Consider the following 23,942-nt stretch of genomic DNA (forward strand, 5'->3'; position numbering starts at 1 on the left):
AGCCCTGCCGCCCTCCCGCTGTCCGTCTCCCGCGGTGACACGCGCTCGGCCGCTGGGGGGAGACAGCGGTGCACCGGGCTGGGGGATGCGGGCTGCGGGGTCTCAGTGTACGAGGCCGAACAGCTAGCAGAAGCTGGGGAGAGGGTGGGGACTAGAGGAAGAAGGGGTGTGTGAGCGCGCTGATGGGGTTGTCACAGACTCAGGTTCCTCTCTTGGGTATCCTCGATCGCTGCGACCTCCCACCCCTAGCCTCCAGCCCGAGCCTCCGACCTCGCTTAACCTCGTTAGAACAATCCGAAAGGGAAGAGGTTCCGGGAAGCCTTGAAAGCAGCTCGATTACTGATTCCCTGGGGCCAGATGGAGCCCAATGTCCGTCACAGCCGTCCTGGGCCGGCAGGATCCGGGACCAGGGGACCAAAGGCGGGTACGCTTTCATAAAGACGGATCAAAGAATCAGGGTCGGGGGAGGAGGAAGTGGAATCAGCCTGCCGCAAACCTCCTGAAGTCCCTGAAGTTAACTGTAAGGGGTTAATGTTATGTTCATTAACCCCTCTGCCCTAGCAAGCTCCTCTCCAGTCCCCAAAGCAGGAGGGTTTCTGTGCTCTGAAAGGGATCCCCGGAGGAGGGGACTATCGAGCACTGGCTTCTGACTCCTTTCCGAAAGGCTGAGGGAAAACACGTCCCACGCTGGCGCCTGCGGGTGCTCAGGGTGCGGAGCAGTCCCCCTTGCGACCCCAGAGCCCTCGGTAACCACGGCTGACCTCAGGACTGCTCTTGGATGAGGAGGGAAGCCTTCAGCCTGAGGCTTTCCTTCCTTCCTCCCTTTCTGTCTTTAACCCTTGAAACTTATTTTTATCTGTGAAAATTTTGAGTAAAATGCATGTTCAGAGAACATCAGAAGCTGGAACAACCTGGGAAACAGTGAAACGTCAATGTTTGCAGGAAGCTTGCTGCCATGCAAGGTCTAGTGTGTCTGGTCAAGTCCCACGGTGGTGAGAGGCAGAGATGACCTATGAAATACAGGAAAAATTACCATGTAAACCTTCATGGCTCTAAGTTGATCAGCAGAGTGTGTTCATTCTGTTGCCACCATGATTTTTTTAAAACTGCATTTATTATTTTCACTTTTCCAAATTATTAAAAATTTTCATTGTGAAAAAATAGGACGGGTCTGGGGTTTGATTTTATGGGGTTGTCTACTAGGAGAGTCATGTGTCAGCATAATCCTCACAAACTGTGGCAGGTGAGCAGGAGGTGCCTGCACCCTGGAGCACTATTGCCTGGAGAGGTGACTGACTATACCAAAGGTGCACTTTCATAGAGGCTGTTTTCAGGTGGGTGGAACTGGGCAGTGCAGTGGCCCAGACAAGACCAGTGGCTGGTGACGCAACTGCCTGAAAGGCCTATTTGTCTGGGTTTCATGGGCTTTTTTGGCAACTTTGCTCTATATCCAGCTCTGTTTTTAAAAAGGTTGAGAAGGAAACTGAAAATGTCTGTCTCTTAAGTACTGTGAGTTTATTTAAGCCCCCAGGGGAAGAAAGGATATGGAAGGGTACCATTTTATTGGTGAAGAAACTGAGTTGTGAAGAGGCTCAGCAGCTGACCTAGCTCAGCCATGTACTTCAGTCTACACCCTGGTCTCTGTGCCTCCAGACCCTGTGCTGCAGGTTGACCAGCTGCCTCACACAGCACACTGCATTACCAGGTCTGTGACATGGTAGGGCTATCAGTCCCAGTCCCCAAGGTGAAGGTGAGAAAGCTCCACAGGTGTCATTGTCATCGCTATAGAACCAGCTGACCTTGGGCGAGATGCAGGAATCTCATCTGGTGTGCTTCAAGAATGGTTTAACTCCTGGCTGCTGTGGCTCAGTGGATTGAGCATCGGCCTGCAAACCAAGTGTCGCTGGTTCAATTTCCAGTCAGGGCACATGACTAGGTTGCACGGCAGGTCTCCAGTTGGGGGTGTGAGTGAGAGGTAACCACACAGTGATGTTTCTCTCCCTTTCTTTCTCCTTTCCCCTCTCTAAAAACAAACAAATAAATACATTATTAAAAAAAAAAAAAAGAAAAGAATGGTTTAACTGAAACCCCAAGGAGCTGTCTATAAGGCCTTTATTCTGAATGGAATGATTGCTAGGGTGATAATTTAATTTATTGTGTGAATGCAGATTTTTTTGTTTGTTTGTTTGAGGGCAAAAGGATCACAATTAATACTGATGCTGGGACAAGAAACCAAAGCAGAACTGATCAACATATGAGATGGTGGTCATCTTACTTATCTGCCACACTGAATCTCTGACCAACTCTTTAAAGGGCTAAAGCCATATGGTATTTAAAACTTGGAAACAACCTAAAGTTACAACCAGAGGGAGAGCGTTAAGTAAATTATACCTAATCCACTTGAGGATATATTATACAGCGATAACTTTATAGGTATAACGATTATATAGCAAATGAAAATATTCATGATCTATGTAATAATTTTAAGTGAGAAGGCAGAGTTCAAAATTACATCCACGCTGTAGTTGCAACTACATAAAACTATGTGTAGGAAAAAAGATTAGAAGGAAAAAAATTTAGATGGTAACAATTATGATATCAGCTTACTCCCTTCTCAGTCCTCTAGTCCAGCAATTTTCAACATTGGTGTGCTGCAAGGAAATTTTAAAAATTGCAATGCCTGACTATTTAGTCAGGGGCACTGACCTCTCTTCCCTTGGATTGTCAAAAAAAAAAACAAAAACAAACAAACAAAAAAAACCAATGACAACAGCTAACTCAATAGCTGTCTCGTGCAAATGAGTCAAATTATGCCTATTTTTTGTCAGATGGGCAAAAAATGTATTTTTTGGTGAGCCACAGAATTTTGGTAATTAGCTTATGTGTGCCATGAGATGAAAAAGGTTGAAAATCATTGCTCTAGTCCATGGATCCAAACCTTTGCTTCAGTGATGGAATGGTAGGGCAGGATGGAGAGAAGAGCCTGTGTGGTTTGTAAATCCACCACCTTCTCCTGTCCCAGAAGATTCTAGACATTTTCAGTTCACCAGCCCAACAAAGTTTAGAGATTATATTTTGTTGCTATAATTATTCTCCTCTTTGATTTTCAAATATTCTGAAAAGGTATATATTACAGTTATGATGAAAAAACTTGTTAGCAAACTTTGAAAATTAGCTTATTGAAGATTAAGTTTACAATACTGAGACAGACGAGTTGAGAACATTTAGTTAAATGAAAGAGTCTCTAAGGGCAACAGTGGGTCCCTAGCTCCTCCTCTGTTCACAAGTAGTGATGAAGTGGGGATGAGGATCGTTAGGGAATGTCTGCAGAGGATCCTGGGCCAGTCTACCATGAAAGGAAGAAAGGGAAGGAGGAAGAAACTCTGGTTATCACAATTGCTGATGGTTGGGGAATTGCACTGCAACTGCCAATGACTCTCCCAGGAGCATTTGAGTCAGGGGCCAGCTGTCTCCAGGGGCAGTTCTGGTAAAAAGATGCAGATCTGAGGTTTGCCCATTTATTCTCTGCCTCAAAGGACTACATCCCATTTTTTTCCAGTTGGTTCTATTTCCTTGTAAGCCCCAATCTCATAGAGTCACCAAGGCATCAACCAGACCACCTCAAAAGACCTGCCCCCAATTCATGCACATTGTTTATTCTTTTGAATGAGAATGTTAAGATTACTGTCAAAATTAAAAACAAAACAAAACATTTTCTACCAGAAGAATTCACTGCAAAACAGTATAGTGTGGATCTCTGATTTTACCGAGTCACATAACCTACCATGCCATTCATGTATTGATTCTCAAAGCTAGCACTTAGATGGCACTGGTCATATTTCAAATGCTTTTCCAAGCGATTTTTGTGACAACTTTAATTAAGTAGGTGCCGTGTTTCTCTCCCCTGTTTGTATGAATAAACCAAGGCACCAAGAGTCAGCAGAGCCTTGATTCGAACCCTGACATCTTTGGCTTCAGCTGGTGCTGTAACTATTGCTCTGTGAGCACTTACTGCATGCAGTCACTGTGGAGACAGCAGAGAAGGAAATCCCATCCTCCTGGATCTGAGCTTCTTGGGAGGACATCCTTATCCTCTGCGCCCTCCACAGAAAGAGGAACCACTACAGAAAAGAACATGAGGACACAAAGAGACATTCAATACTCACCTCTGCATTTACTCAACACACACAATGGACACACCCATTTTTTGTTGTTTAATTGAAAAATCAATCTTTCTTTTAAAGCAGACATCTGAATTCACCGCATTTAGGATCTTGCCCAAAGTCACCCAAGAGGGGGTGAGAGAGGGATCCCAGTCCTGATGCCTTGTCTAAGGCTACCTTATCCTCATGGGGCCACATTCCACAGGTGAAGAGCAGTAGGGAAGGAAGAGAGGAAGGGTAGGAAGTCCAGAGAGGACAGAAGGGAAGAAGGTGGACCATGAGGTGAGCATTGCCAATCTGAAATAGGTGGTGAAGGACTTCCTTCATGCTGTTTGTCCACTAGCTCTTTAGCACACCCTTTCTATGTTTGGAGAATTTCCCTCCTGTGGCAGATTGGATTTCCCAAAGCTGGCAATGCCTATATTTTGGTCCCATCCCACATATTCTTTTTACTACAGACTGTTCCTCTTCTTATGGAAAGATGGGTGTTTTACTCCCTCCTATTGAGTCTGGGCAGGTGGAGTTGTGAATGCCCTGATCAATAGAGTAGGAGCATGCAACGAAGCCATGTCACTTCTAAGTCTGGGTGATAAAATAAAAATAAATAAATAAATAAAGCAGGCTCTGACTGCTTTCTCTCAGAATGCTTGCCTGCAGAATTCAGCCACCATGTTGTATAGAGGTCCAATCTGCAAGGAGAGGCCAGATGAAGATTGTCCAGCCTTCAGCCCAGCCAGGGTCTTTGCAGACAGCTAGCAGCACCCCCTAGACATATATATGAACTTATCTTCAGATGATTCTGGCTTTAACCTTTGAGATTTCCAATTGAGGCCTCATTGGGGAGCAAAAATAAGCCATCTCTACTGTCTTCTGACTGAGTACCTTACCCAAAGAAACTTAGAGCTAAGAAAGATTGTTCATTTAGGCCATCAGATTTTAGGACAATTTGTTATGCAACCAGCCCTGGCTGGTTTGGCTCAGTGGATTGAGCGTCGGCCTGCGAGCTAAGTGTCGCTGGTTCGATCTTCCAGTCAGGGCACATCAGAGAAGGAAAACTCTGATTCCAAAAAACCTCCGCTGCCTTGTGGCATACCTCTTTAGGGGAAAGGCTAAGGGAGTAAACCCCGACAGAAAATCCGGAGCCGGAGTCCCTAAGGCGGTTTGACGTTGTAGTCAACACCGGCAACTCCTGCGGCGCACCTGAAGCCAAGCTGTATTGACTCCGTCTTTCCCTTGGATCCCTCAGCTGCAAAGAGAGGTGGGGGGGGTCTGCTGCATGGGCAACAGCCTACCCTCCATATCACCCTGCCCAGGCTCTGTAGCTTCAGCTTCACTGGAGAGGACACTCCAGCGTCATCGTAAGATGTCGATTCAACATGGGAGGAGACAGATACCGTGTCACTCCCGAGTCGGACTGCACAACCATTCTCGGCGGTGCAGATAGACACTTAAGAAGCTACACCATCGTCTCTCGAGACGGACGGCTGCCGACGATGTTATGCAACAATAGATAATCAATAAAGTTCCTGATGATTCTCATTTCCTTGAAGCCAGAAGCTTGATTTCCTAGACTCCCCAGCAGCCAGGCTCAGGCATGTTATTTGGTCTCAGACAATCCAATGTTCCAGAGTGAAACTTCAGGTTACAAGATAGAGGCCCAATGAAGGTAGGTCTTGGTGAGTGGACCTGGTGGTCCAGCTTTCAGAGGCAGTGACCACTCCTCCTGGGACTTTGGAACTGAGTGGATGCTTGTACCTTGGCTGGAACAGTAATGTCTCCCTTAGGGTGGTTCAGTAATAGAATCTTGGTGTTATAGTTTTCTCAAAGCTTTCTGAGTCAACCCAAATGAAGTCATTTCAATTGTCAGGGTGCTACTTCTTCAAAACTGATTCCCTAACTTACCAGAGTGTCGGCCTAGCTGTGAATTCAATGTATTTTATAATTCTGCAACCTCAAGCATCAAATTTTGGGAGTGATTTTCAACTGTACCAGTCCTGCAGCTCTCGGAGTTATGACAGTCTGTAGGGCCATCGTGGAGTGTTCTGTCTGCTCTGACTCTTGAGCCGAGAGTTCCAATCTCTGAGTCTGCCATTTTTCTTCTGCAAGCTCTCTGTCCACTGCAGTCAGAAGCTGCCTGTCCTGTGTTTTGCCATTGTCATTATCACTCCCCCTGCAGTGGTCAAGGGATGCAGTTGCTTGCTGTTCCAAAGCTTTCCTCTAGGTATGTCCTTCATCTCAGGGAACCACAGGTGGTGCTAATCACAGAATTGCGATGCTTCTGCTTTACAGTAACTGCCACTTCTTCACTTCCCACTGGCTTTGAGACCATCACTGTGCTAAATGTCAGAGATGTTAGTCATCCCAACCTTCAAACCCACTCCTGAACCCAAGCCCTGTACTAGTCAGGGTCCAGTCAAGAACACGCAGATAAAGCCCTGGCTGCTGTGGGCTCAGTGGATTGAGCATTGGCCTGTGAGCCAAGTGTCTCTGGTTCAATTTCCAGTCAGGGCACATGACTAGGTTGCACGTCAGGTCCCCAGTTGGGGGCACAAGTGAGAGGCAACCACACAGTGATGTTTCTCTCTCTCTCTTTCTCCTTTCCCCTCTCTAAAAATAAATAAATAAACAAACAAATAAATAAATTATTTAAAAAAACATGCAGATATGCTAAGGGTTTCAATTGATAGATAGTTATAAAGGTCCTGAAGCATTTGAGAAATAAAAGAAGAAACAAGAATGCTGAAGAAGTTGAAAGAGGGTTGTGAGCCTCACCTTGCAGCTCTGGAGCTTGGGGGTCTATACCTGGAGCTTCCCTCGGTGCTGGAATGGCTGCAGGGGCACCATCCCCAGGGTCTGCCTGCATCTGCAGCTGCTTCACTTTCACCGCTACTGCAGTGACTGCCAGGAGCTAGCGTGACAGCTTAACTCCTTTGTTAATCTATTACCTGCAAAAGTCAGGGGGTCCAATCCAACCTCGGGTCAGCGTGTGGAGGACCTGTGTGAACCATCACCGTGACAGTCTCTGAAGGGTTCCTCTCTGGCTATACTTAGCTTTTTGAGCAGAGAAGAAAGGACCCAAGATGGCTTTTGTAATTATGGAATATAGATTTCCTCTGGCAGTTGGGAGGAATGCTTGAGTGATGAGATGAGTCATGCATTCTTTTCTGAAGAAGAAACTGCTTGGTCCTAAAGAGATTTCCAGAGATAATAATCTAATTTTCCCTGTCCTTTTCATCTTTGCTTGAGGCAAAGACAGCTACTTTCTGGTTGTGTGGAAGTGTGAACTGACAGTTGATATTGTGTGTCAAGGTGGCATCTCTATTCAATGCTACCTTAAATATTAGGTCTAAATATAGGTCCAAAGAGAAAGAAAGTCAGTTCTGCTTCCCGGCACAGCGGAGGGATGGTGAGTGAAATATTATAATTAGTTGAAAGTGAGAACATGTATTATATTTATCTTATGCATTTTTAAAGCATTAGAATATAATGGAATCTTTTCAATCTTTTTGCTATTTATCTCACCAACAATATAAAACAGTAAAGGTCTTATTGCTCTTATGACAACTTAAAAACTATAGTTAAAATAAACTTTGCTAATTTGGCAATCAAAAGTAGTAACTTACTTTGTAAATTATTTTAAATAGAGGATTAATTTACACACAGTGAAGTGCACAGGTATTACTCACACAACTCAATGGGTTTTGTATACACCTATGTAACTTACACCCCAATCAAAATATGGAATATTTCTATTGCTCTAGAAAGTTTTCCCATGTTTCTTCCAGTCAAGCCCACCCCACTCCTCTGCCAGATATATCTTCTGTTCTGATTTCTATTACCATAAATTAGTTTTGCTTATTTTTGAATTTCATATCAATGGAATTATTCAGTATGTAATTTTTATATCTGGCTTCTGAATCTATATATTCAATATATGATTTTATGGTGAGATTCTTCATGTTCTATGTGTGTAATTTTTTTTAAATCAGTAGTATTCATTGCATAAACATATCACATTCTGTTTATCCATCTTCCCATCCAAGGACATTTGCGCGGCTTCCAGTTTTGCTTTGAATATTGTGATATAGCTTCTATGCACATGCATGTCTGAGTCTTTTTGGACACATGTTTTCAATTCTCTGGGTTATGACAAGGAGTGAATGGCTGCATCAAAGGCTAGGCATCTGCTTAACTTCACAAGAAACTTCTAAGCTCTTTTTCAGATTGGACCATTTTGCACTCCCAATGGCATAGCTGCTAGAAAACAAGGAAGAGGATCATCAGTGGATGTGAAATTTGGAGGGATCCCCAAAAGACAAGAGCAGACTGGAGAGAATTGTCAGAGAAATTCACCCAGGGGAGCCACAGCATGCAAGCTCTGCCACAGAGGTGAGAGCTATTTCAGAGTGAGGGAGATGAAGAATAAGACGGGGTGTCCAGATAGTCACTAAATGATTCTGGCTGTGCCAACAATAGGCTACACCCAAACTTAGGAGAAAGCATTGGTGCAGCTGGAGAACCCAGGATGAAATGGAAGCTGCTCACCCAGATGACCAGCTCCACTTCATTCACTGTGGAAGTGTTCCCCTCATCCTCAGTCATGAAGCACCTGCGATTCAGAATCAGCCTCTCCCAGGGGGTGAGCAGGGATTCCTGAGCAATCACATATTCGCAGAGAATATATTTCCACCAAACATTAGAGAAAAAGCAACTCTAACCAAAGAACTAACATCTCGGGAAACAAAGCTAGAAGAATAAAACAAGAGATTTTAATATATACAATGAATATCTTCAAGAGCAATGTGAAATACAATTTTGTTTGCTCTCCGTCAGGGGACGGCATTTGCAAATGCATTCTTACTGAGTGATGGAATATGTGCGCAAACGAATTAATCCAGAAATGAATATCAAAATAGAAAACCTGTGTCCCAATCAAAGCAATCTCCACAGGTGATGCTGCCCCGCCAGAAACAATCTGTGCAGTTTTCCTTGTGTGGAAAGGCAGGCACTGCAGGCAGGGAGGGGCCGCGGCCTCACGTGAGTTGTCATTCTGTCATTCTGGTGGTAGTGATATATGGTGCCTGCTATCCTCCCTATTTGCTTTTTTTCTTAAGTTTAATTTTTTTCTTTTCAAAAGTTATTGTTGTTTTATTACAGTTGTCACCATTTTTCCCTTGTTGCTCTCTACTGCCCCGTCACCCGCCCCCCTTCCATAGTCAACCCTCACCCTGTTGTCCATGTCCATGGGCCATTTATACTCCTATTTGTTTTTTACGCAGGGACTGATTCTCAGTGCCGCTCAGCTTGGGCAGCCTGCCCCTGAGAAATCCCACACTGATTGGAGGGGTGTGACTGCAAAAACAATATGTGGAACAGACACCAGGATTGCCCCACACTGGAATGCGTCGTGATTGCTTTTTGGCAGCCAAGACCATGGCAATACCATAGAGTCACTGAGCTCAGATGTTTTCTCAGAATCCCTGACATGGGGTTTAGGAAAGGGTTTTATCCTTAACATGTGACAAGAACCCCTTTGACAAGAGGACAAGAGAGCCCCAGTACAGAATTCTTTTAAATTCACAGACAGGGTCAGGGGTGGGGAATGATATGCTAAATTCTTACTTAGCTTAGGCAAGTGTTAACTAGGTAAAAAGGATGGGAAAAGCCAGTGTCACACATGATGGTGATTCTGATGGAATGCAGAGGCTGTAATTAAGGGTATGGCTGTTACTGTCCCATCGTGACTTTAGAATTCCATAGTATCCCAGAGTGTAAGAGTATTTGCCTATCTGGATGAAAGTGAGATATTTGGGGGATGATGCTGGTTGTTCGAGACATCAAGTACTTATTTCAGCAATGATATTTTTGGATTGCTACTGCTGACTCTGAGTTACCTCTATACCTCTAAACCTATGTGTGGGTTTCATTTGGTCCTTTATCTGGTTTAAAATGTAAATTTTAATTATAAACATTTGTGCAAGAAATTTATGTGTTTTGGACACATGGGATATGTGGGTGGTTTATAATATAAACATACACATGACATCCAAAATCTATAGTAATTCGTTAGAAGTAAATGGATCCTTTTGGAAACTGTCTAAACTGTCCCATTTTCTTGTTTGAAAAAGGTGATATGTTTTGGTGCACATTGATATTCTGATGGTCCTTTTCTCTTTGCCTCAGACTTTCATTTCTCTGTTAAAACCAGCTATTGAGTCAACAGAGAAGACTAGATCAGCCTGTTTGTTCTATAGCATGCAAGCAGAGACAGAGAAGCCATGACACCTGCCAGTCTAAGTCATCTTCCAACTCTTTCAGTGCTTTTTGTCTTAGCATAAATAGCTCAGGGGCAGTGTTAACTATTTCTGCCCAGGGGGTAGGAGACTGGAGAGTGCACATTTAGAATAAATTATCTTGCAAACTGGTAAGGGTTAAAGATTTGCTGAATGTTGTTTACCCTTCTCTGTGCCAAGAAGGCTCAATGAGTATTTTCTTATTTATTCTAATCTAATCCAGTCTAGTCTATTGTATTATTTCATTTTTTAGAAAATAGGCTTTGACCTGCAGTATTAAAAATGTACCCCACATCATTTTCCATTAGGAAACATAATCCCCTCTTCCTCCCCCACACCACAGAACACGTGTCTCAGGGAAACATTTTATAGGTAGGAATCCTGGGCTATGGCTGGAACGCTGAATATGAAGGCATCTGTTAAAGAAAAGGAATGGTCCTCTAAGACAGTATGAGCAAACAAGACTAGGTTATTTCTAAATGAAGGGAACACTCCCTTTCTCTCCCCTTACCCACCGGGGTATGGTCAAGCCATCACCCCAACCCGCCCAGTGTGCCTGTGTACAAAAGAACCAAAACACAGCACTGCTTTTCTTTGCTGTCACAAGTAGCTTGAAAGCAAAGGCTTCTAAGACCTCCCTCTTCATCTATCACTCTGCAGTCTCATCTTTTCTGAAAAAAATCTTCAACTGTTTTTAGTGCTGCTTTTTTTTCATCAAAGCAGTGATATTTTTCTTGAAAAGAAATTTTATTCAGAGTTAGCCTCCACAGAATATTTAAAATTAGGCAATATAAGAAGATAGCTATTATTTCCTCAAAACAGATAAATAAGTAAGCCATGGTGTGCATATACATATATTCAATTATCATCTGCCTAATAGAGAAGAGTAACTGTTGGAATTGAAGTTTATTGCATAGTTTTATAATTAGGGTGCCCTCAAACAGAATAGGTTTATCAGAATTCATGAAGAACATCTAATATTTTCCTTTTCTTTCAAACTCAGTTTGTAAACATTGTTTTGGTTTTTGGATAGAGGAATTTTAAAATGTAGAATGCTGTCTTGCAAAACAGAGCATTTTTGGAACTATATATTTGTTGAGCGGTGAAGGAACCACTCAAGTTGAGTGTGGATACTTTTTGATTGACATCAGTTACTGTGCATTGAGTGAGGTGCCTAATCCACCCACCAGGGTCAGTTATTGGCTCACTGAAAAGCAGGTGTGATCCAGCCTACATTTCTACCCAGTAGCCCAGTTGTTCCCTCCCTCTTGCATAGTTCCTCCAGGCATTCTGTTCAGCCTGTTCCCTACCCCGCCCACTTTTGTTCTCTGTACTTGAAAATAATCCCACCTTCGTCTCAGAGGCTCACTGCTGCCAGAAATGCCCTCACTCACCTTCCTCAGTTACTTGGATTATTCAATCAAGTATAAGTGAGGGTGGCGGGGTGGTGGTGGTGGTGAGGCGATGCTGTATCTCTCCTCTCCCCAAGACACACATGCACAATTTTATCCTGTTCTGGGCTGAATTGTGCCCCCAATCTCCCAATTTGTATGTTGAAGTCCTAACCCCTAATACCTCAGAATGTGACTGATAGGGCCTTTACAGGCATGATGAAGGTCAAATGAGATTGTATGAATGGGGCCCTACTCCAACATGATTAGTGTCCTTAGAAGAGGTGATTTAGGACACAGATGTACACAGAGGGAAGACTTTGTGAGGACACAGGAAGAAGATGACCATTGACAAGCCAAGGAGAGAGGCCTCAGAAGAAACCAATCCTGCTGACACTTTGCTCTCAGGCTCCCAGCATCCAGAACCATGTGACAGTAGCAGTTTGCTATGGCAGCCCTAGTAAACAATACATCCCCCCAAAAGAAATTGTTGACTCAAATGGGCCTACATCTGTGCAATACACAGGGAAGCTAGTTTTGAGCATGGAATCTTTGCCTCGTCTAGACAGCTGTGGCTTCTATTTTGAACCTTCTTTTCCAGTGAGTTTGGGAAGCACTGTGTCACCAAGGCTCATTTTTAAGTCTTCTAGAGAACAAATCATGTTTGTTCTAAAAATACTCTTATGTGCAGTGATAAGGTGCCCAGACCAATGGTCTTTTATACCTTAATATATGCAATTATTTTCTAGTCATTCTGTGCTTTCTCTCACAACTCCTTAGATAGACAGATACACACACTTAACCCCAGCCCCAGAGGGCTCCCTTGCTTTCTGTTCTGTTGTTGCCACTGGAAGCTTCCCCCTTGGGCTCATCCCAGGGTGTGGGGCTGGAGTGCTGGGAGAGACCCCATATGGAACCTGGGACAGGTATGTGGTGGAAGAGGGTAGTAGAGCTGAGTCCTACAGGACACTCTTCATTCCTCCACTGGAAAATATGTTATTTTAACAGATGGTTTTGCTATTTTTTCCCCAAAGTGCCTGTGAACAGGGCCCTCACCTTCTCTTCTATAGACCTCAATGTCCAGCAGAGCGCCTGGCACCTGCGGGGGCTCACTGAGTACTGGGAACTGTTCTGATAGATGCTGGGTCCTTGGTGGAGGGTGTGGGGGCAGAGGGGAACTTCTAACCTCTCCTTTCCTTCCTTGGGCAACCTTACCCAGAGAGCTAAAAACGTCTGTCCTTCCCTTTGCCCTGCACTGTTATTGAAGGGTGGAAGAGGCAGTCCCTGAAGGCTCTATAAGGGAAGGAAGGAGGGAGGACAAGTGCAGGAAAAAGGAGTTGCCCAGCTGAGCTAAGACTGGCACCTGTGGGGCATAGAAAACCAGCTTCATGGGTCAGAAACTGCTTGTTCCCGTGACCCTAGCTGGTTGAGCCCAGAAAAAAAGATCTCATCCAATTCCTGGACTTCAGAGACAGGCTTCTAAATGACATCAGTGTCATGAAAAGGTTTCAGAGGAAGAAACCAACGCAGCTCCCTGGGCCTCTGGTTGACTGCTGTGTCCCTGAGCTGTGGGCTATATCAGGTTTGGCAGGGATGCCCAGGCTCCCACACAGCTCCGCAGACCCTCCTGCCTGGGAACCTCTCCAAGTGAATGCAAATGCAAACAATGAGCCAGCTCAATGTGGAACCAAAGCAGGCTATTTTTAAAAGCAATACACAAAGGCTGTGCCTATGACACAGAACTAGCCTGCGCCCAAAGCAGAAAATGTGATCCATTTCATGACGATTTGCAAACGTCACCATGTCTGAGGTGATTAAGACATCTAAAAACATTAAAAAAACTTTTTTAATTTTGCGATTTGGGAGTAGTATTAAAATATACAGATTTTAAAATGGTGTTGAACTGAAAATATTGCCTTGTCTTCAGAGACATCCCTGAATTGGTGGCCAAGACATGTTTATATGTTTCTAAATGTCCTGTGAGGCTTCCTAAGCTGAACTCATCAGCTATCAGTTTAATTTACTTCTTTCTTTCTTTCTTTCTTTCTTTCTTTCTTTCTTTCTTTCTTTCTTTCTTTCTTTCTTTCTTTCTCTCTCTTAGCTAAAAAGATTGAAACATAGACATTATCAAGCCTAAAAACATCCGTAATCCATTCAATTAAATTTTGTCTTCAACCAGAGCATCAAGATTTCAGATTAATTTAACAAGCAATTGTTGAGTGACTATTGAAGTAGAGACACAGGAGTAAGCCTACTTTGAAGGTAGTTTCTAGAAGGATATCATTATCCTTTCTGATGTCAGTTTCAGAAATGTGCCCTAAACAGCCTTCTTTCCCATAAGAATGCCTTTAGTAATGTTATTAATACATTTTTATAGCTTGTACTATTTTTTTGTGATATTGAATTCTGTAAATTTCCTCACAACCATGTGAGGCTGTCCTTCCTAAACTTGTGTCTTTCATGCTTTGATGAAGCTTTTCTTCATTTGATAAGTAGAGGCATTTGGTGAATAGTTTGTTGGGTTGATATTATGGATACCATCATGAGTTACTTAACTTGGGGGAAGTTATTTTACTTCTGTGATACTGACGTTTCCTCATCAGTAAAATGAGGCTAATTCCTACCTCCCAATAACTGTGATAAGTATCAGAATTAATAAATTTTCCAATATTTCAGCAACTATTAGTCATTCAATTTATATTTGTGAACCCTCCCTTAGTGATCTAAAAGACATTAATAATGTTCCCTTTTAGCTTTATTTTCATTGCAGATGTCTAAAACTTCATTGATTCAACCCAGGGATTTTCAACTTAGATACTGTTAACATTTGGGACTAAATAAAAGTTTGTTGTAGGGTCTGTCCTGTACATTCTAGAATGTTTAGTAGGGTGGGCGGTCTCCACCCACTAGATGCCAATAGCTCTTTCTACCCCAGTTGTGATGACTACAATTGTCTCCAAATACTGTCAAGTCCCCAGGGGTGAAATCACCCCTGCTTGAGACCACTGCTTTAACAAAGAAGGATTGAGTTTCTAGTTATGGCATTTCAGGTATGCAATAAGCCCAGCGAAATCTCCAGATGCCATATCTGCAGTTCCCTACCTTGGCCCTGTTAGCCTGTCTCTGCTGAGAGAAGAGTGGGTGCTTAGCACAGAAATGAGACCCTGCCCAGAACTACTTTGTGACTGCATAGTGTTAAGTTAGAGATTTAGATAAAAACATGTGGTTTTGAGGCTATGACCACCCCTAAAGTAAACAACATGTACTGGGAATTTGCTGCATCCTTAATTCCTCTGACCATTCAATCATAGTCTGCTTCTATAGAAATGTTGAAATAATTGTATGAACTCTAGCTTTACCAAGCATGATCACCTGTATAATGCTTTTATATTACAAATGTCATTTGATTTAAGATATATATATATATATATACATATGTCAGTGAATCCTTTCATTGATCCATCTATTATTCTGCCATCTACCTATCAATTCTTTTTTCGATCCATCCATCCACTTGTCAAAGATCTTTAGGAGCAACCTATCTAAAAAGGCAAAAGGCTAAATGTGTCTTAGTCCTAAGTGCAGAGAGACTTTAGCATCTCCAATATAATATATTAAAAAAGATTATATATATAATTGTGTTATAATTATATATAGTATAAATAATTATAATATAAAATTATGATTACTGTATATAATTAAATATAATAGAAATAATTATGTATAAGTGTAGTTATATACTATATTACACAATATTATTTATATATACATACATTATTATAAATTATATAAATAGAATAAGATACTTTAGGCATATGTTCCCCATAAAACAGCATTAGGCAGAAAACGTGCACATTAGGAAGAAGGAAGACATTGTTCCTGTTCCCAAAGACATTTGAATCCAGTGGAACACAGCAAATGAAATAGATAGCATATTTTTAACAAAAAAAGTAGCTTACTTAATATTATATTATTATTAAATATATATGTATTTTCTTGTGAGGTAAAGAGATGGATTAGTCATAGAGAGGCTATTTTTCTTATTGAAACTTATTTCCCTATATTCTTCCAGACAGTGATTTCATTGTGCTGGGCCTCTGTTTACACACTTATAAAATGCTTGCATTTCTACCTGTTATTAGAAGTTTTTGCTAGGTCTCATTCCATGAAGAATTGGGGACTATTACACATTAGTTGTTACCACCTAACTTATTCCTACTCTCTCCTTCATTACTTACATATTTTCAAAATTATTTCTTAATCTCTTGTTTGCCTGAAGGGTTGTTTTTTCCCACTGTGTAAATGTTTGAGCCTAGTGGGCTGAATTTGATGAGGCATTGTTTGAAGTTTGGTAAATAAGATGTCATTTACCCAGGGTTTGTACTGAACAAAGAATGTTAAGTTTAAAAAGGTCCAGCACTGCCATAGAGCAGCCCACGTCACAGCCACACTCACAAATAGTTTCGTTCGGAATCCCCTTTTACTCACCAATTTTCATTTGTGTTTCATTTTTCACAAGTTATCGCTTTTGTCTGCAACTCGCCATATTTAATTAATTCCAAAGTCAAATTACTCTAGGTTTATTTGACTCAAATGATGTATGCTGTTAGCCAATTTTGCAGGTGTGGAAAATATATCGTTCACTTTTCATACAGCATTTCCCCTTTCCTATCAAATGACAAATTCTAGCGACTCAAAATATTACAGGAAAGTAACCTTCATCTTTACACAGCAGGAACCTGCAGATCTTCCTCTTAACTGGAGGAAACCACATAAAGGTTTTATTCATTCATTTATTCATTTATGAAACATTTGTTAAATGTGATAGACCATGCTAGACTTTATAATTAAAAGAAAAAAAGTAAAAAATAGAATGCAATACCAAGGACTTCAGGGCTTTATATTCTAGTTCAGCGGTCTCATCCTGGTCACACAGACTCACCTGGGGCAGAGGGTGGTGTAGAGCTGTCTTAGGAAGGACTGATGCCTGTTCCCCGAGGGCCAATTAAATACAACCTCTTGGGTAAGGCACAGACACCGGTAATTTGAAAATCTTCCCGGGTGTAATGTGTGGCAAGGTTAGGATCGCTGCCCTGGTTAGACAGTTGGTGAACAAACCTCCTGCTGTGTGGCGTGCTCTACCTCAGTGCCAGCCCTGCAGGAGGAAGCATGATTTTGCCTGGCAGCTCAGAGAGGGCACGGCTCCCACAGGCATGCATGGACTCATTCCTTGTGAGTGGCAGCCCTTCCAGCACCATTCCTGCGTGGCCTCTGTTAGGCTAACCTATCCACGGGCATGCTGTGGACTCTATCATATAAGGTGGTGTGCCTGAGTGGCCAAAGTGTGGCAGGGTGTGGATGGTGCTCTCCTCCAGTGCCACACATTGGTTTGGGCAGGTTCTAAGATAGTAACCTGAGTCCCTTAAAAAAGACCACAATCCTGTGATATGTGGGTGCTGGGGATCACCTGAGGGTCACTCTGGGTCTATATGCTGAGCCACAGTGCTGAGTCAGACACAATCATCCTAGATGGGGACAGAGGGTCTCCTGCCCTCGATCCAGCTGGAACAGTGCAGTGAGCTAACGATGCTGTGTTTCAGCTGTGGACCTACTGAACTCAAACATGGCAGAGGCATTTGTCCTCTGGGCTGCTGTAGCAGAACACAGATGGGGGTGCTTAAAGCAACAGAAGCTTATTGTCTCCCAGTTCTGGAGCATGGACACATGAAATCAGAGTGGGCTGCGCCGTGATCCCTCAGAAACCCCAGGTAGAGCTCTTCTGTGCCTCCCACCTGGCTTCTGGCCATGCCCATAACCTTTGGCATCCTGGGTTTGCATGGCTCCAATCTGCCTGTTACCACATGGTGACCTCCTTGGGTGGCTCTGCCTTCACAGGGCATTTCCTTTTCTTATAAGGATACTAGTCTTTGGGTTAAGGCCCACCCTAGTGACTTCCCCCTAACTCAATTATATCTGTAAAAGAGACTATTCACAAGGGTTAGAACTTCTACGTAGCTTTCCTGAGGACACAGTTCAACCCATAACAAGTGAGAGAAAATGTAAGAGCATGCCTGTATGGAAGGTGGCAAACAGTTAATGAAGTAGTGAGAAAGAGATGGCGACGATCGTGAACACAGGATGGGGTCCAGGAGGGACCCCTTGTCTTGTACGAGAGGTCAGTCTGGAAAATGTCCACCTATTGTTAATATAACAAGAATGGTTTGTGCCACATCAATGTAACCTAGCAGCCAAGGAGAGTGGACTGGAATACGCACACGTGAATAATGATGACTTCACTGTACTAGTCAGTGGCGGTAGTTGACACTCTTGAGTGAGCATGTGTACTGTGTGGCCATCGCATTCAAAATGACTGAGCGAGTAGAGCAATGAATGTGCATCAAATTTTGCATTAAGCTTGAACATCCCTCTGCAGAAACTATTCAGATGATTCAGAAGGCTTTTGGGGATGATGCAACAAGTGCAGCGCAAGTAAAAGTGTGGTACACATGCTTCAAAGATGGTTGAGAATCTGTTGGAAATGATCCACATTCTGGAAGGGCTGCAACAAGCAGAATCCCTGAGAATGCTGAACATGTAGGGGCTACAACCAACAAAGATCGGTGACTGGCAGTGCGAGAACTAGATGGTGATCTAGGGATTCTAAAAACTACTGTGTCCAAGATTTTGACATAGGATCTTGGCATGAAATGTGTCGTGGCAAAATTTGTTTCATAGCTTCTGCTACCAGAGCAGAAGGAACATTGTGCTACAGTTGCCAGTGACTTGATTCAAACCTGTAACAATGAATCAGATTTTCTCAAGAAGGTCATAACTGGAGATGAATTGTGGGTCTACACTATGATCTGGAAATGAAGGCCCCGTTGCCCCAATGGAAGTCTTCTGGTTCTCCAGGCCTGAAGAAGGTGCAGCAAAGTCACAGGAAGACCAAGACTGTGTTAACTGTGTTTTTTGATTGGGAATGTATTGTCCATCATGAGTATGCCCCTCCAGACCAAACGATTAATAAGGATTACTATCTCAATGTTCTTCATCAGTTGAAGGGTGCAATATGATGAAAATGGCTGCAGCTACAGGCAACTGGTGGTTGACAGCTTCATCATGACAACATGTGTGCTCATGCATCATGTCTTGGGCAGAGTTTTTTTGTAAAACATCAAATCACCCAGGTGACTCAGTCCCCCAACATCCCATATTTGGTGCCCTGCGACTTGTGGTTTTTCCCAAAACTATGATCACCTTTGAAAGGGAAGAGATTTCAGACTGTCGATGAGATTCAGGAAAATATGACAGGGCAACTGATGGTGATTCCAACAAAAGATTATGCAGAGTGTTTTGAACAGTGGAAGAGACACTGGGCGACCTGTGTGAGGTCTCCAAGGGGCCTACTTTGAAGGGGACTGAGGCATCATTGTCCTATGTACAATGCTTCTTGTGTCTTGTATCTTCTTCAGTAAATGTCTCTATATTTCATATTACATGACTGGATACTTTCTGGACAGACCTTTTTATATGCATATGCACACTGACTCTCACAAGCCCTCTGGGTGCTGCTGCTGTATCATAAACTATGCTCAAATTCCCATGAGAGTGGCTTCCCATGTGTCAATATGGAATTATTTAATGAATATGGTTTAAATGGACAGAAATTGAATGTCTTAAATCATGGGGCAATATACAAAGTCTCTCTTCCGATTCTGGTTACACTGCAAGGTGGAACTGGGTCAGGGTGAACAAAGACTGTGAAGGAAGAGCAATGACATCATCTGGAGTTCTGACTTCAGGCACTTGCTTCCAAGTCAGGATCCCATGGGACCCCATCCATCTGAGGTCCTGTGAGGCTGGCACTGCCCCAGAGTCACCCTCACCACCGTCACAGCTTGACTTTCCCCCTGAAGTTTGGAGTTGCATAATGCAACTTCCTGCTTCAAAGGCAAGACATTCTGTATTGAGAAAAAAATAGAAAACAAATAATCAGACACAGGATCTCCACTGCATTAATAACAACACTTTAACAAACCACTACAAAGCTGAAAGGCTGTACTTGCCCCCTAAGTTGGAAATATAAAATCGTAGAAGCAAGTTTCCTGATGACACATTTGTGACACACAAGGTGTTCTCTAGGGCAGCTGTAGAGCTCTTAGATGCTTATAAGAGCTCACTTAAAGCTAATTGACTTTAATTACAATGATAAAGAGAAGCAATTGGAAGCAGCAAGTTGGACTGGGCAAGAGCATTGCCTGTAGAATTGGTCAGACCTGTTGTTAAGCCCGATTCTAAGACACCCTGCTGCGTCAACCGATCAGATCAATCAATGTCCTCTCAGGTACTTCATATAAGTGAGTGTAAATTTGTGGAGGCTTTAAATTTGGGAATGAGTACAAAGGACTTTGTGTGATGTGTGGTGCTGAGGAGGCCCTCAGCAAATGGGTCCCTCACAGCACATTTATCAAGAAACAAACCAATAAGAGCAATGTGTTGTGGGTTGAATTGTGTTCCCCCAAAAATATATGTTCAGGTTTTCAACTCCTGTACTTCACAATGTGATCTTATTTTGGAGACAGATCTTTACAGAGGTAATAAAGCTTAAGTAAGGTACCCTGTCAGTGTGGGCTACTATAAAATATGGTCATAGACTCGGTGGATTAAGCTACTGTTATTTATCACGGTTCTGGAAGCTGGGAGTCCAAGAGCAAGCTGGTAGCAGATCCACTGTCTGGTTGGGACCCACTCGCAGATGACCACCTTCTCACCGTGTCCTCAGTTAGTGAAGAGCAGAAAGGGGAACCAAGCTCTTTCATGTACGCAGGTCCCTCATGACCTAAGCACCTCCCAAAGGCCTACCTCCTGCACCCTCACACTGGGATTTAGGCATCTCATACAAATTGTGGGGGACACAAACATTCAGGCAATTGCAGGAGGTCAGTAGGGTAGGTTCTAATCAGATATGACTGCTGTCCTCATAACAAGAAGAAATTTAGGTATTGAGACAGGTAGGCACGTTGAGGAAGATGGTCATCTACAAGCCTTGGGGAGAAGTGTGGAACAGAGCCTTCCCCAGCACCTTCAGAGGGAGCACAGTCCAGCCTCACCTCAAACTCAGACTGCTGGCCTCCAGTCCCGTGAGTGGTGTATTTCTGCTATTGCTGGGTGTGACAAAAGCTGGGTTCAGTCAATGCACAGATTTAGCTTATGTTACACAAGTTGGGGGCTGTTTTCACTGTATGATTCACATGATGACCAGAGCAAGGTAAGCGTCACCTCCTTAAACACCAGGAGACTCAGTGCAGGAAATAAACAAAAACATTCAACATTAAGATGCCTGTGTTAGCACTGACCTCGCTACTCCTCTATTTTTACTAGTTAGAGCTAGAAAAGACTAGAACATTTTGAAGATTGGGAAGTGTTTGGGTGCAGCACAGCCCCTGAGAAATCTCCCCAAAAGACGAGTTTTGCGCGCATCCTTGAGATCACATGCAGTAACACTGTACAAAGTATATGAGATATTACTGAACTGTAAAACGTGAAGCTGGAAAAACATGAACTTGAGAAAACTGGGTCTCCTCTGGGTCTAATTATGTGCCTCTCCTTTGGTTGACATTGTATTTACACGGTGATGTCACCTGGGCGGTTGCCATTGTTATTAATGTGAAGCACGTCAGAAAACATGCCAAATTGATAAAGTCATCACCAAAAAGAACACTCATCTTATGGTACCTAATATTTCAGTTGCACAATGATGTGATAAGATTGATTGCTCAATTTTAATGAACATCAACTGGAATATTAATGACTACCCATTTCCTTCCTTTGTACTTTTCTCCATGACTTTCTTTTGGTCTGTATAATATGACTATTTACATACTTCAGCTAGTAATGATTGGCTTAGTTCAAGGACCCTGGAGCTTGAAAACATTGCAGCAATTTAGAACCTGAGTTTATGGGGAAAAAAGCATGTTCCTCAGCCCTGGCACTATGAACATTGGGACAAGGTCATCCCTGTCCTATGCACTGCAGGATGTTTAGCAGCATCCCTGTCCCCTATCCACTAGATGCCAGCAGTAAAGCCGCTTGGTTATGACAACCAAAAGTGTCTCTGGACACTGTCAAGGGACTCTTGGTGGGGCCACATTGTCCCCAGTTGAGAACTACTGTGTTGTAGGAAAGTGTAGAAGTTATGCAAGGAGAAAAGAGTGCAGGCCAACTGAGTGAACTCTTAACTACTAATTACACAATCCTGATGCTGGAGGGCTAGCAAAGTCAAGTCCACATTTTATTGCCAGCAGTTCTTCTTTCTGAAGTCAGTCATCTTGTTTATTTTTTCAGGTTTACAGGGTTAAATCAAACACTTGGTTATTGGTAAAGCAGGAATAAATAATGCTGTATTAGTCTGCTAGGGCTGCCATAACAACAACTACAAAACACAGACTAGGCAGTTTAAAAAACAGAAATTTATTTTCTCACAGTTTTGGAGGATGGAAGTCCAAGATCAGAGTTGGTTTTTGGTGAAAGCTTTTTTCTTAGCTTGCAGGTGATACCTTTTGGCTGTGTTCTCACACGGCTTTTCTCCGTGTGGGGGTGGGTGGGGGAGATCTTGTGTTTCCCTCTTCTCATAAGGACACCAGTCCTACTGGATTAGGACCCCACTCTTACAACCTATGTATCTTCACCTAACTCCATACAGGTCCCATTTCCAAATATAGTCATATCGAGGGTTATGGCTTCAACTTAGGAATTTTGGGAACACAATTCAGTCCATGACAAATGCTGAGATTGTAATCTTGTCTCAGAATTTCCAAGTTATAATCAATTACAGGGAATCAAGAGAAAGTTTTCATCCTCTTTAAACAAAGGCTTGTTGAGGGCTCTCTGAACCCCCAAACTATGGCATTTTCCCTGGTTTGTGTTTGATCATCTTGAGCAAAAGCAACCCCAGGTGGAGCAGAGCAAAACCAAACAGCCCCATGGGCTGACCAGCTGGCCCTCCTGAAATGGCAGCTTTCCTCCCTCTCCCGTTTTAAAGCTTCCCTGTCAGGTGTCAAACTTCCCATGTCCCTCCTGATTCCATGTTCAGTGTATCCCACCTTTTCGGAGGAGGCTGCCAAGGAGGCAGAAAGGACATGAGCTCTTTAGAGTAGGAGATATAGCCCTCTGTTTACTTGATGACTATGCCAGCCACTGGGCCAGATCCTAGGGATCCCCCAGGACGCCCTAGCCATGTCCAGGCAGGACAGAGAAAAATCAAATGACCTTGGAATCAATGGCTGTAGACTTTTGAGTGACAGGGAGAAAAAGTCTACAGAGTTAGGAAGGCCCTTGACCATGGAGGTCAGAGAGGGCTTCCTGGAGAAAGTGACGGTTGGGCCAAGATCCTTTTTAAGTACTAATTTTCATGCTTGTTTTAGAAATTGAAACAGAGGCCTTGATTTCCTCTGGGTGAATCGCATCTGCCAGAGCGCTTTAATTACAGTGAAACTGGTTATGTTAAAATGCAATTTGAGATTATTTACTTTAAGGACTTTAATAAAATTTCCCTGATTATGGACATCCCTGAATAAAAGCAGGGAGCATTAAAGGAAGAGAGGAATCGTTTTCCTCTCCTTATAGAAGCGAGGAGGCCATGAATGAAAGGCCTTTGCAGGAGTAGCCAGGCCAGGAAGCTCATATCAAGTAAGGCATTTTTTACAGCCAGAGGCAGATTAAGGTTGGTTGAGGCCCTGGGTGCAGAAAAAAATATTGGGCCCCTTAAAAAAAAAAGAGAGAGAGTCCGGAGACAACCAACTGACCTGGAGTCTGCACAATCCTTCCGCATGTGGGAAGGCCACCCTCCCCTCCACACCCCCACTCTTATTAGGGATTTCTGGACCCAAGGGTAGGTAGGACAACGACCATGTCCAGCTTGAAGCAGCTAGAGAAGCTCGAGACCTTCGCCCATTGTCCTTTATAAGATTGTAAAGGGTCTTAAGTCTGAGAGGGAGGGATTGTTATTTTTTATTGTTAAAATAATTAATTATTTTTTTAAAAAAAGAGAGAGAGAGACAGGGAAAACAAAAATACATGGTTTTGCGGGGCCCTTC

The sequence above is a fragment of the Furipterus horrens genome, unplaced genomic scaffold (assembly GCF_987537825.1).
Source record: "Furipterus horrens unplaced genomic scaffold, mFurHor1.1.pri manual_scaffold_5, whole genome shotgun sequence".
NCBI classification, from domain to species: domain Eukaryota; kingdom Metazoa; phylum Chordata; class Mammalia; order Chiroptera; family Furipteridae; genus Furipterus; species Furipterus horrens.